Source organism: Triticum dicoccoides, chromosome 2B (genome assembly GCF_002162155.2).
Source record: "Triticum dicoccoides isolate Atlit2015 ecotype Zavitan chromosome 2B, WEW_v2.0, whole genome shotgun sequence".
NCBI lineage: Eukaryota > Viridiplantae > Streptophyta > Magnoliopsida > Poales > Poaceae > Triticum > Triticum dicoccoides.
In genome coordinates, this window is record NC_041383.1 from 524,392,231 (window position 1) to 524,403,797 (window position 11,567).

Consider the following 11,567-nt stretch of genomic DNA (forward strand, 5'->3'; position numbering starts at 1 on the left):
GAACATAACGTCTCGCCGAAAAAGTTGCCCGTGGACGTGACTTATTTTAAGTATTGCTGCCTTTTACAGCTTAGGGTTGTACGTATTAAGCAGGGCCAGATACCGCTCTTGTGTGCGGAAAGCTGCTTTGCAGTATTCGGAGAAGGAACCCGCCTTGCAATGTCGAAGACAATCTGCGTGCCGGATACGTCGTCATTGAAGTCTGGTTCAGGGGCTACCGAGGAAGTCCTAGACTAAGGGGTCCTTGGGCGTCCGGGCTATGTGATATGGGCCGGACTAATGGGCCGTGAAGATATGAGATTAAAGACCTTTCCCCGTGTCCGGATGGGGCTCTCCTTTGCGTGGGTGGCAAGCTTGGCGTTCGGATCATCCACCTTTCTTTCTCTGTAAACCGACTCTGTACAACCCTAGATCCCTCCAATGTCTATATAAACCGGAGGGTTTAGTCCGTAGGGAAACCATAATCATACAGGCCAGACATCTAGGGTTTAGCCATTACGATCTCGAGGTAGATCAACTCTTGTAACCCCTATACTCATCAAAAGCAATCAAGCAGGAAGTAGGATATTACCTCCATCAAGAGGGCCCGAACCTAGGTAAACATCGTGTCCCCTGCCTCCTGTTACCTTCGATCCTTAGACACACAGTTCGGGACCCCCTATCCGAGATCTGCCGGTTTTGGCACCAACATAGGGGTCCTGTCCGGTTGGCCCATAGCAAGGCATACCTTTGCCCAAACTTCCCGTGCGAACCTGCCGGAATCTTTGGATGCTTTGTAGTTTGGACATCGGGTTCATTCGTTTCACAGGTGTTGCTGCTGCTAGAAGGCACTGCCAATTACGTGATGTGGAGCCACTACTACGACATGGACTCTGGTTTTTGCATGAAGCTGCGGAGCAACTTGCACAACTGGAATAAATACACAGGTACAACGACCAAATACCAAAATTAAGAATAAGAATTTGTTGGTGGTTATTTATTCTAATTTTATGTTGGCACATCGCATTTTTCAATAAGTTAACGTTTGGTATGAAGAAACTACAGGGAACGTCACATCCTCATATTACAAAAACAGAATCTATAAGGTTTTACTCTTTTGTCCATTCTGATTATGTTTCCTTGCAGCAAGACTTATTCCATTGTCTGTACGGTGATACTCCATACACAGCCTAACTCAAGATCAAGCTGGTGATTTCCTTGACCTTTTGTTTTGATGCATTTTCAACTCCCAGTTGTTTATACAAAATTATAGGTATACACAGAAGTCATCATTGACAACTTCCTGCTGCACCATCTTCTTACCACTGGCAGATGCAGGCAACCAATCAAGGTTCTGGCAAAACTGATCTACGCGCGTGTTTTTCAAATCCATATCACCGAAAAGCAATGGTATCTTTTTGGTGCCACAACCAACATGTATTGTTAGTTCTATCACCTCCAATCTTAGTAGTAGTGGTCTCTCTGCATCTCAGCCAAATTGTACGCTTCCAACTTTCTCAAGCATAATTGCTTGCTTTGATTTAACAACGTATGAACACATCTTTGCATTTTGCTGGTCTCCTTGGAGATTTTTTTATTTATCTTTCCTAAGGTGTTCATTGGATTTAATTTTTTGTCTGATAAATCAGAAATGAAAGAGATAGATAAATCTCTATAGGTTGTTGTTTATTATTTTTAGCGGCGGTCTAAAAATATCATTTGTGATCACTAATGAGATCAATAGAATTTGGTTTCCTAATAGTATTTATTTTTATTTATCTTTCCTAAGGTGTTGATTTGATTTAAAATTTTATCTGATTAATCAAAAAGGAAAGACTCAAATGGATCTCTATGGGTTGTTGTCGCTCATAGTTGTGAACTATTTTTAGCGGTAGGTCTAAAAATATCATATGTAGTCACTAATGAGATCAGGACAATTTGGTTATCTAATAGTAGAATTAGTAGCTTCATTTGTTTCTGCTTGTGCCTACTAGCAATAATATTTTTTAAGCATTATTAAAGAGCTGGTCCATTGCTGAAAACTAATTTCATTTGCTTACCGTGTATGCAATTTTGCACTATTTATTGAATGAAAACTTCAATCCTGTGTTGCGTCAATCTTCAACTTGCGAAATTGAATCACCTCTCCAACATCTGCCCCTAACAGATACTCATGTTTATCAAATCATCTTTAGTATTCGTGTATATGAGAACCATCTTCAGTCCTATATGGCAATATGACTAATCTTTAACGTACGTACATTGCAAAGCCCCTGTCCTTTTCAGTGCGTGTACTTAACCGCAATGCCAATTTGTTGCCAACAGCCCAAAATAGTGTTCCATTAGTAAAAACAAGCAACTTTTTAATGGTTATTGAAACCAATCCATTTAATATTTAGAAGCTTGCGCAAGATGTCCCGCAGCAACGCACGGAGTATCCATCTAGCTGTGCTTGTAATCATCATCAAGCCGGAGATCTGCTCGCAGTTCCCTTTCCGTCGCGCATCGGTTCTACTAGCAAGTTGCAACCTTCACGCAAGCCGTACCGTCCTGGCGAGACTTGACCACGGTCGCGTCAAGTCAAGCTTCTTTGACTTTTGGATGAGAGACAACGTCCTGTGTGGCCGCGGCGCCGTGGTTGTGCAGATTAAACAGGCCGCGGACCTGCCACGATCTTGCTTGTCGCCCCGCGGTCTCGGCCGGCATTGAATGAGCTGTTGACTCTGGGACTCAAGCGGACAGCACTGGCGTAGAGGCTAGAGGGCGAGCACGTAGGGAACAAGACATTTTTTGGCACAAAGGCAGCGGATGGTCGGGGCCGAGGCCATGTACGCACAGCAGGGTGCCCGACGCTACATCATTTCCTTGCATTGCCGGCCAGCTACATCATTTCAGCCATACACAAGTTTACAACTTCGTTGTGCCAAGTTGCACGGGCACAGACGAAGTTGTATCACATTGCCGGCCATGTACTACTCGAGCTTCATTTTAGGCGCACAAAACGAGATGTGCACAAGTTGTGCCCGTTCTCGTCAAATAAAAACGGGCCAATAGCTCCTGTGCGACGTTTTTGATGTGAATTTGCTTGAGTGCGACGTTGTTCGAGTGAATGGCTGTGATGCGACACACTTGAGCTTGTAAATAGCTCCAATGCGACATGGCTCTGTTTAACCGTGAAATGAAAAACACGAGGGTTAGCGATTTGAGTTATGACACGCGGGACCCACCAGTTACTCGCATGCGGGTGGGACCCACAACTTATCCACACAAGCATGCCCGTGCTCATCAGCGTGGCCCGACCCGAGCCAGCCCGCCCCCCTCCATTGCTTACCCTGCCCCTTTCCTTTCCCACCTTCTTCTTCCTCTACTCCGGCAACGAAGCGCGCCGCCGGCGAGTGATGTCTAGCTCGACTTCAGCCACCCGCCAACCATGGACGCAGTATGGTCCACTGCCGTTGACAAGATGCCCCGATTGCCCACGCATGGAGCCTCTCAAGCGTTTGACTTGTGTGAGGGAAGAAAATGGCAACCGTGGGCGCGAGTTTGTGAAATGTTTGAGCAAGCCACAGCCGGGGCAGGTTAGATCTGTGTTCTTGACCAATTCTATGGTCTAATTTCTCCCGATTTCTTTCTTTTTCCCTCGAATTAGGGCGGTGGATCTGGGTGGTGGATCTAGGATTCATGCGCCGCCGGCCCCCTGTTTTCAGGTTCTGAAGAAATGTGGGCATTTTGAGTGGCTCGATGAATATGTTGAAAGGTTGAAATTGGAGGGATCAACCCCAACCCAAGAGCTCAATTTTGGGGGGCGGCTTGCCGTGGAACAAGCCCCCAATTTGGCGGACAGAGCCGATCCGATGATGCACAGTGCAGAACTGAAGTGTGAATTGAAGAAAATCGGCAAGCAACTAAAGCATCTGATCGATTTGAAGCAACAAGCAAATATGATGGGGGGAGCATTTTATGGTTGTGTCATTGCTATGGGTTTATTTTACTTGATGTTCATCAATCGCTAGAATTTGTTATAGTTTCAGTTAGTTAGTCAGCTAGTTTCAGGGGTGCCCAGTAGTTTGAGTTAGCCAGGGATCATTTGTTAGATGAACTTGAATTCGTGTGAAGCAAAACTTGCTTGAATTATTGTAATGATATTCTCAGGGGCCATATTCAGTGTTGATGCTCTGTTTCCTTTGTTTTTGTTCTTCAGTTAACAGAGTACACACCCAAATTCAGTTTCTAGTAAAAAAACAAAACTGGGCTGCCGAATAGATGTTGGGCCGTGAGAAAATGGACCCTGAGAAAATAACCATGCCCAAAATAGAGACCAGCCCGCCCGCGTAGGGGCACCAGCCCACCTGCGTAGCGGCACCAGCCCACCTCTAACTTCGGCAAATAAAATGTTACTTATTTTTACTTTGGCCTTTTTCTTGCACTAAATTTTGTGATGGATCATTTTTTGATGCAATAAAACCAAATGTTAATTGTTTTTATGCATGTCTACGGTTCCATGAACTAAATGAGTTGCATGAAGTAAATTAGTTTGCATTTCCTAGTGGCATGTCCATAGTGGGTTTGCATGGGGCTCCTAGTTGCATGTCCATGGTTTGGCCAATATTTTGAAGATGGTGTGTGTGTGGTGAGATTGAGGTGTAGCAACCCGGGCTCGTAGCAACCCATAGCAATACACAAATAATAAGCAAGAACAACCCATAGCAATCTTCAAATAATAGCACGAAACACACAATATATATACTAGCATAACTATTGCAACCCATAGTTCCACGATAACCTTACAACTCCATGATAGCCTTACAACTTAAAATACTAATACAACTTAAAAAAACTAATACGATAAGCTAGATAGATCGGGGGGCACCAAACGCGGGTTCTTCTTCGGGCTCTTCTTCTCCTTCTCCCGGGGAACAACGCCACCTCGCTCCTCCGGGCGCCGTCCTTCACTCCTCCCCGTTGTTGATGGGGTACGGGAGCGTGTGCATAACGCCGTTGTTGGGGAAGATGCTTTGGAAGTCGGTGAAGATATTGTAGGTGGTGAAAGCTATGAACTCACAACCAACCCAATACGCTCGCCCGAGGAGATGGAAAGCATCGAAAGGGTTAGTGAACGTGGCGAGGAGCCCAACCACAACGCCGTTGTGGTTGACCTCCTCAACATGGTACATCCGAGGAGAGCCGCGGGGGAGGTGGCGGAAGCCGGCCGCAAGGAAGAACTCCGTTAACTCCCTTGCGCCCCTCCATCTCGAGATCGCCCAAACCCTAAGGGTTCTCTCTACATACACGCCGGCCGGGTAGAGCCTTTCCGGCACGGTTGGGGGGAAGCGGTAGGTGGGGGCGGTGTACTGCATGGTGGCGGGGTGGCTCGAGTGCTCGGTCGGGTTTGATGGAGAAGAATAAAGAAGAAGGGCAGAGGAGGCAGAGGATGGGGTATGATGGATGAGGAGGGAGAGGACGATAGTGCCCGGCTTAAATAGCCCAAGTGCGACGTCGTTTCACCCCGTCGAAACCCTAGAATTAATGGGCGGGCGGCGTTTGGTGGCGCCCCATGAAAGCATGTACACGAGCGTGGCCGTGGGAAACGGACTGCTACGCTTCTGTGCCACCGGTCGTGGGTCAAGGGGGACGGGCTCACGCACGCGTCTGTGCCGTCGTGGGTCAAGGGGACACGCCTTCCCCGGGTTCTCTGCGTGTGCCGCCCGTGCATGCATGCCGTTGCCCATTAATTTGCTCATCTTGCTAGGGCCTGGCTAGAGGGCAAGGTTCGGTCGATGGGAGACGTGACAATAATGTACGCCTTCTTTTGCCCATCTTGTAACGGGCAGCACGCCATTTGAACTGCATCGATACCCACATCGATACGGGCCCCATCGATACCATGCCAGTATTGCGTCGTCAAAGAGGAGCACGCCATGCACAGCGTGCACACCACGCCATGCAGCGTTGGCTTTTTGGTTGTCTTCATCGGGCTGCTGCATTGTGGCCGGGTGCATGCTTTGATGCAACGCTGCATCGGTTCTAATGGTAGGCATGCGACAGGTTACGGCGTTGATAGGGGTGGCGGAGCAGGGCTACGTCGAGGCATGCATGCAACGCACGGGCGCAGTCCTGCGGGTGGGCATGCATGCTGCGGGTAGGCACGGGCACGCATGCAACGATGGAAAGGGCACTCCGTAGGCTTGGTCCATGCACCGCGTCAACTCTTGCTGTTAGATTCAAATGAACGGTCCTGATGCTCCAACGAGAGAGGCTGATCCAAACCCCACCGCGTCAACCAATCAGCGCGTCTCATGCGGATCGCTGCACACTGTAGCTAACCCTAGCGCCTGATCTCAACCGTCCATGCACAACGATCGACGACCAGGTAGTGTGCGGGGTTGAGGGGTTTTGAGAGGTTTTGACTGATTAGGGTTGAGCATAACTAATTCAAAAAAAATCAAAAAAATATAAAACTTGCGCACATAGTCTTATTATGTCGTATAGTAACGAGAAAAAAATATAAATATGGTTTACATACATTTTTACGAAAAATCCTTCACAAAATTGTTATTCCTCAAACAATGTAGTATGGAGTTGAAGGGAGAGAGTAGTGGGCACCCGAGAGTAGGTGGAGTTTTGAAAATGAAAAGTGTGAAAACCTCACCAAAACTTCATTTTGGATTGACTAAGAAAGATCTGAACTTACTTTTCTCATTTTCATGTTTTAAACTTGTTTTATATATAATTTTCTATTAAACCTTGTTTTTTCAAAAATAAAAGAAAAAATAGAAAATTAATTCAATAAATAGTGAGACTTTAGATTTACACTATATAGGTAGAATAGATGTGTAGAAAAATTATTTGGCTGGTTTAGACAAGGTGCCAAAAAAACTTGCTTAAATATGAGGCCGTTTACCCTACCTTTGGAGGTCATTTGAAACACACTTTTCATGACTATGAGTTCAACTTACCAAAAGGGCTCGGAATGATCAGCAAGCAAACATATTTCAGTTGAGGTACTTTAGATAGCACTAAAACATCAATAGCCCAAATTTAAATTTAAATTTGAATTTTATTTGGCTGGTTTAGACAAACAAGTTCGAATAGAAATATGGGGATACATAATGACTACCAGTACGCACCAAGTTACAAATATTATTACATGTCCCAAATTTTCAAACTATTCTCTGTTCTACTTCTTCCTACCACGTTGTGTGCCCTTCTTCGCCTTAGCCCTTCTTATTTTTGGTTCTACTACACACACAAGTTCACTGATCATCTTGGTTTTCTTCACTGGTCTTTTCAACACCTCGCCAATACCCTCGTGATCAGTGTCTTCAGTCTCAATGTTGACAATAGTTTCAGTTTCTTTGGTGTGTACCTCAACATGGGTTTCTTCAGTCTGAACCTCGACACGCTCAGGTTCAGTTTCTTCAGTCTGAACCTCGACACGCTCAAATTCAGTTTCTTCGGTGTGCACCTCCACATCAGTTTCTTCAGTCTGAATGTTGACTGCAGCAGGATTTTCTTCAGTCTGCTCAGGCTCAGGCACACTTCTCTTCTTTCTACCGCCATTGACTCTTGCTTTTTTGGTTGGCCAACACTGTTCAACAACAAGGGGCTGACTTGCTCGCTTCCTCCTGTGTAGAAAATGTTATAGATATACTAATTGGAAAAAAGCACCAAATCAAAACACAGACAAATAAACAAGAACATACTTTGGCTTATCAGGAGTGTAACGGCATTTGATAGATCCCACTCTGTGCCCAAGTTCCTGGCACAACTTGCATCTATTTTTGTTACCTTTTTGGGCCCTTTTTGGCTTTTCATCTTTCTTTCCCTTCTTACTAGTCCCACCTTTCTCAAACCATGCCTTGAATCTACTCTGTTTAGGCCTGCCAGCCTTTCTTTTCATCAAGGGAGGACACATGGAAAATTCAATGTCCACTTCAGGCCACTGAGACTGATCTGTAAGTGCTGGAATTGGAGTAGCATATGCAGCTTTGAATCTTGCTACCGAATAATATTCATGCAGATATGGGTGCATGTTTATCTTCGGTTGGGATGCTAAGAAAAGAATGGCATGCTCACATGGTTTACCAGTGTGTTGCCACTCGAGGCAAGTGCAATCATGCAATTCAGTGTTAACAACATGTCTCCTTCCAGTTTTGTTATCTCTAACTTCAGCACCCCAAGGTGAAGATTTTTCAACAAACAAATGTGAAAGACTTCTGCTCCTATTGACCACCTGTTGTACCACTGCTGGAAGCTTATCACCTTGCAGACAATCACCTATCCTTCTTCTCAATTCCCACAACCGCATGAGCATGATCCTAATTTGGTCAACCATGTCATGCACAGGCAAATCTTTTAACTCCTTCACCTTATTGTTGAAACTCTCTGCCAAATTGTTGTTGATGTAGTCACACTTGATGGCAGTGTTGAATGCTGACCTGTACCATAGCGAAGAATGGTAGGTGTTCAGCCATGGACCAAACTCATCACATGCTGCCATTATCTTATCAAGATGATATTTGTGTGTCTGTCTAGTGTAAGATCTTGCTGCTGGCCACATGCGCCCAAATTCTTCTCCTCTAAATTTTTTGATCAAATTCATCCACAAATGACCGAAGCACTCCCTCTGCTCAGCATGTGGGAAAACATTTTTCACTGAATTTTCAAGCCCCTTACATGCATCTGTGTGTATAGCCAAAGGTGACACTGGCCCTAGGCATCTTTTCAACTGGATCATGAACCATGTGCATGAAGCCTCTGTTTCTGACTGAAACAAGCCAACAGCAATAGGAAACATCCAGTTGTGTCCATCTAGAGCATTGCATGCTGCCAACTGACCATTCCACTTGCATGTCAAAAATGATGAGTCTATGCTCAAATATGGACGGCACCCTGCTTTGAAGCCATCTATGCAAGGCTTCAAAGCCATAAAAAACTTGGAGAACTTGACTTCACCTTTGGCTGATACCTCTGTATCTATCTCCACAACACTACCAGGTGACCTCTTTTCCACCTCTACTTTGAAGTTGTAAAGCATCCTAAATGTATTTGCCCAATCACCATATAAGTTTTTCATTTTCCTTTGTTTTGCCTTCCACACTGTGGTATATTTCAGTTTAATGGGGTACATCTTTTCCAAGTCTACTTTGAGTTTCTTGGCAGTAGTGTTTGGTGTTTTGGCTAAAATTGGGGTGATCTTTTCTGCAACCCAAAGTTGTGATGTCATGGTTGATACTCTCTGTGAACTTGTAATACAAGTATGTTGATTGGGGATTTGGTTAACCCTGACAGTACTTCCATCAGGTTGCAGTCTAGCAGATATGTACCACTTGCAAGGCTTGACACTACCATCAAATCCTCTGCACCTCGCATAAAACTTCTTTCTATCAGTCCAAACAGTCTTGGCATCAAACTCATGTTTCACTGCATAAGTCTTGAAACACATCCTAAACTCCTTCATGCTTGGGAAGAACTTGCCTACTTCAATGACAGGGTTTTCTTTGTCATACACATGCACCAGCTCATCATCATGTGCATCATCTACTTCATCTGCAGCTTGTTCCATCAATTGTCCATCTACATCTTCATCAACATTAGCAGGCAAACTAGATTCTGCCCTCTCCTGCTTATCTCTGTCATCGACTGGAATGCCAAAAAGTTTGGCCATCTCAATGTCAGGCATTGGTGCAATGACCAAATCAGTAGGCTCATCTAATTCAACTACATTCCAATCAACAGTTGCTGCAGTTTCAGTTTCAATTCCAGTCACCTGTCCCTCTTCGGTTATTACTGTAAGTTCAGTACACATGGGAATCAATGGCCTCTGTGTAGCCCAATCATCATCTACCATCTGCGCAGCCAATTGTGATGGCACATATCCAACCTTCGAAAAAATATTCAGATCAACCAGCTCAGCAAAAAAATTAGCTCGTTTGCTTGTCCAGCCGTTTTGCCGATCGATTTCATCAACAATCTGTTCACCATCTTCCATTCTCACATACTCTCCTTTCCAATCATCAAACCGCAACAGTGATACTTCTGGCTCTGGACCCCAAACAACATTCTCCCCAATTTTTTCCACCCATTTCTTCACTTCCTTCTCTCCCATGTTCTGTAGAACTTGTGGATCAATCTCTGTAAACTCAACCTCCCATTTAACAATTGTGTCTCTCTCAATGTTCTGAATGCTACCATCAACTAATTTTGCCTTTGATGGAAAGAAATTGACCGTCAATTCGAAGGTCCGAGCGGCAGCATCCCCTCTGTCAGTGGCGGACAGTGTGAGCCCGTGAGAAAGAGCAGACTAGGCCCTAATTGCAAGCAAAATTGGATCAGAGAGAGGGGCATTACCTATTCGAAGTTGAATCTGGGGGCTCCATCTCAGTATGCCCACGGGCTCCCCTCACAACCTATCGATTCAACAAGCGAAAACAGAGGAAACGAGCTGAGATCTACGGGGCCGAGAGAGGAATGGGAGGGGGACTAGGGTTTTCACTCACCATTTTTTGAGGACGAAGGCTCCGCCGCCGTTGAGAACGAGGGCTCCGCCGCCGCCGTTGAGAACGCAAGATCCGCCGCCACCGGAGAAGAAGGGGGGAGGGGGCAGAGTGGCGGGTCCGGCACGGTCGGGCGGCAGGGCACGGTCAGCTGTTTTGAGGAGCAATTAAGTTGGACCCACATGTCCTAACATACATGGGCTTGGTTGACGACCAATTTAACCACATTTAACACCCCATGTGGCCCTGGGCTATTTACCTGCTTAAATGTGTCGCACCACAGCCATTCGCTCGAACAACGTCGCACTCAAGCAAATTCACATCAAACACGTCGCACAGGAGCTATTTGCCCAATAAAAACAGGCTGAGCTTAACGCACGAACAGTTCTTGGAGGCTTGCAGACCGGATCATCTAGGAGCAATTCTAGCGAGTGGCATGGGTAGGTGATGCAGACCTATATGCAATAAGAGGAGGGACTCGAATGGCATGTGATCTTTGCCTTAGGGACGTCACCGTTAATACTGATGCACAGCAGCCGGTGAATCTTTGGAACTCACTCGTCCGTCTACGAACGATCTGAAGCTCCAGCTATTCTTCATGCATGGAGTACAAGAGTTCAACTCTAGCTGTTTCAACCCTCAGCAAGTTCGTTCGTAAAAACCATTCAAGCCAGGATCAATGACCGCTGGGCAGCAGCTGAACTCCGGCGGCTACGTTAAACACCTCTCACACTGTATCGTAATCATCCTCCCGAGATCTGCCGGTTCCTTCTCCCACGTTCATCGGTTCCAGCAAGCAAAATCGGTGATGGGATACCACGTCAGTGATAGTCCAAAGAAAAAAGTCGAGTTGCCTTGACTAGGGATCCAAGGCAACGTCCCGTGCGACCGCGGTGGCGTGGACTGTATAGCTAGGGGATTTGCCCCGATCTTGTCTCTTCGCGGTCTCGTCCGTCAGTGAATGAACCGACGTCCCTTGCGTTTCACTAGACCCAGCGGACAATACTGGCTTCGTAAAGGCATCTCCAACACTGGAAACACCGACAAATATCTGCTGGGCATCTCCAACGCTAACCTACAAATTTTCTTACT

At 45.9% G+C, this 11,567-nt stretch overlaps 1 long non-coding RNA gene across 1 annotated transcript; it reads right to left on the reverse strand.

Annotated features, from left to right (window-relative positions):
- Positions 1-10,085: 10,085 nt before the first annotated feature.
- Positions 10,086-10,827, reverse strand: LOC119367952. Its single transcript, XR_005176473.1, has 4 exons — positions 10,735-10,827; positions 10,479-10,626; positions 10,330-10,388; positions 10,086-10,241 (listed from the first exon to the last, which is right to left on the reverse strand). It is a non-coding gene; the product is annotated as an uncharacterized LOC119367952 (long non-coding RNA).
- Between the last annotated feature and the right edge of the window lie 740 nt (positions 10,828-11,567).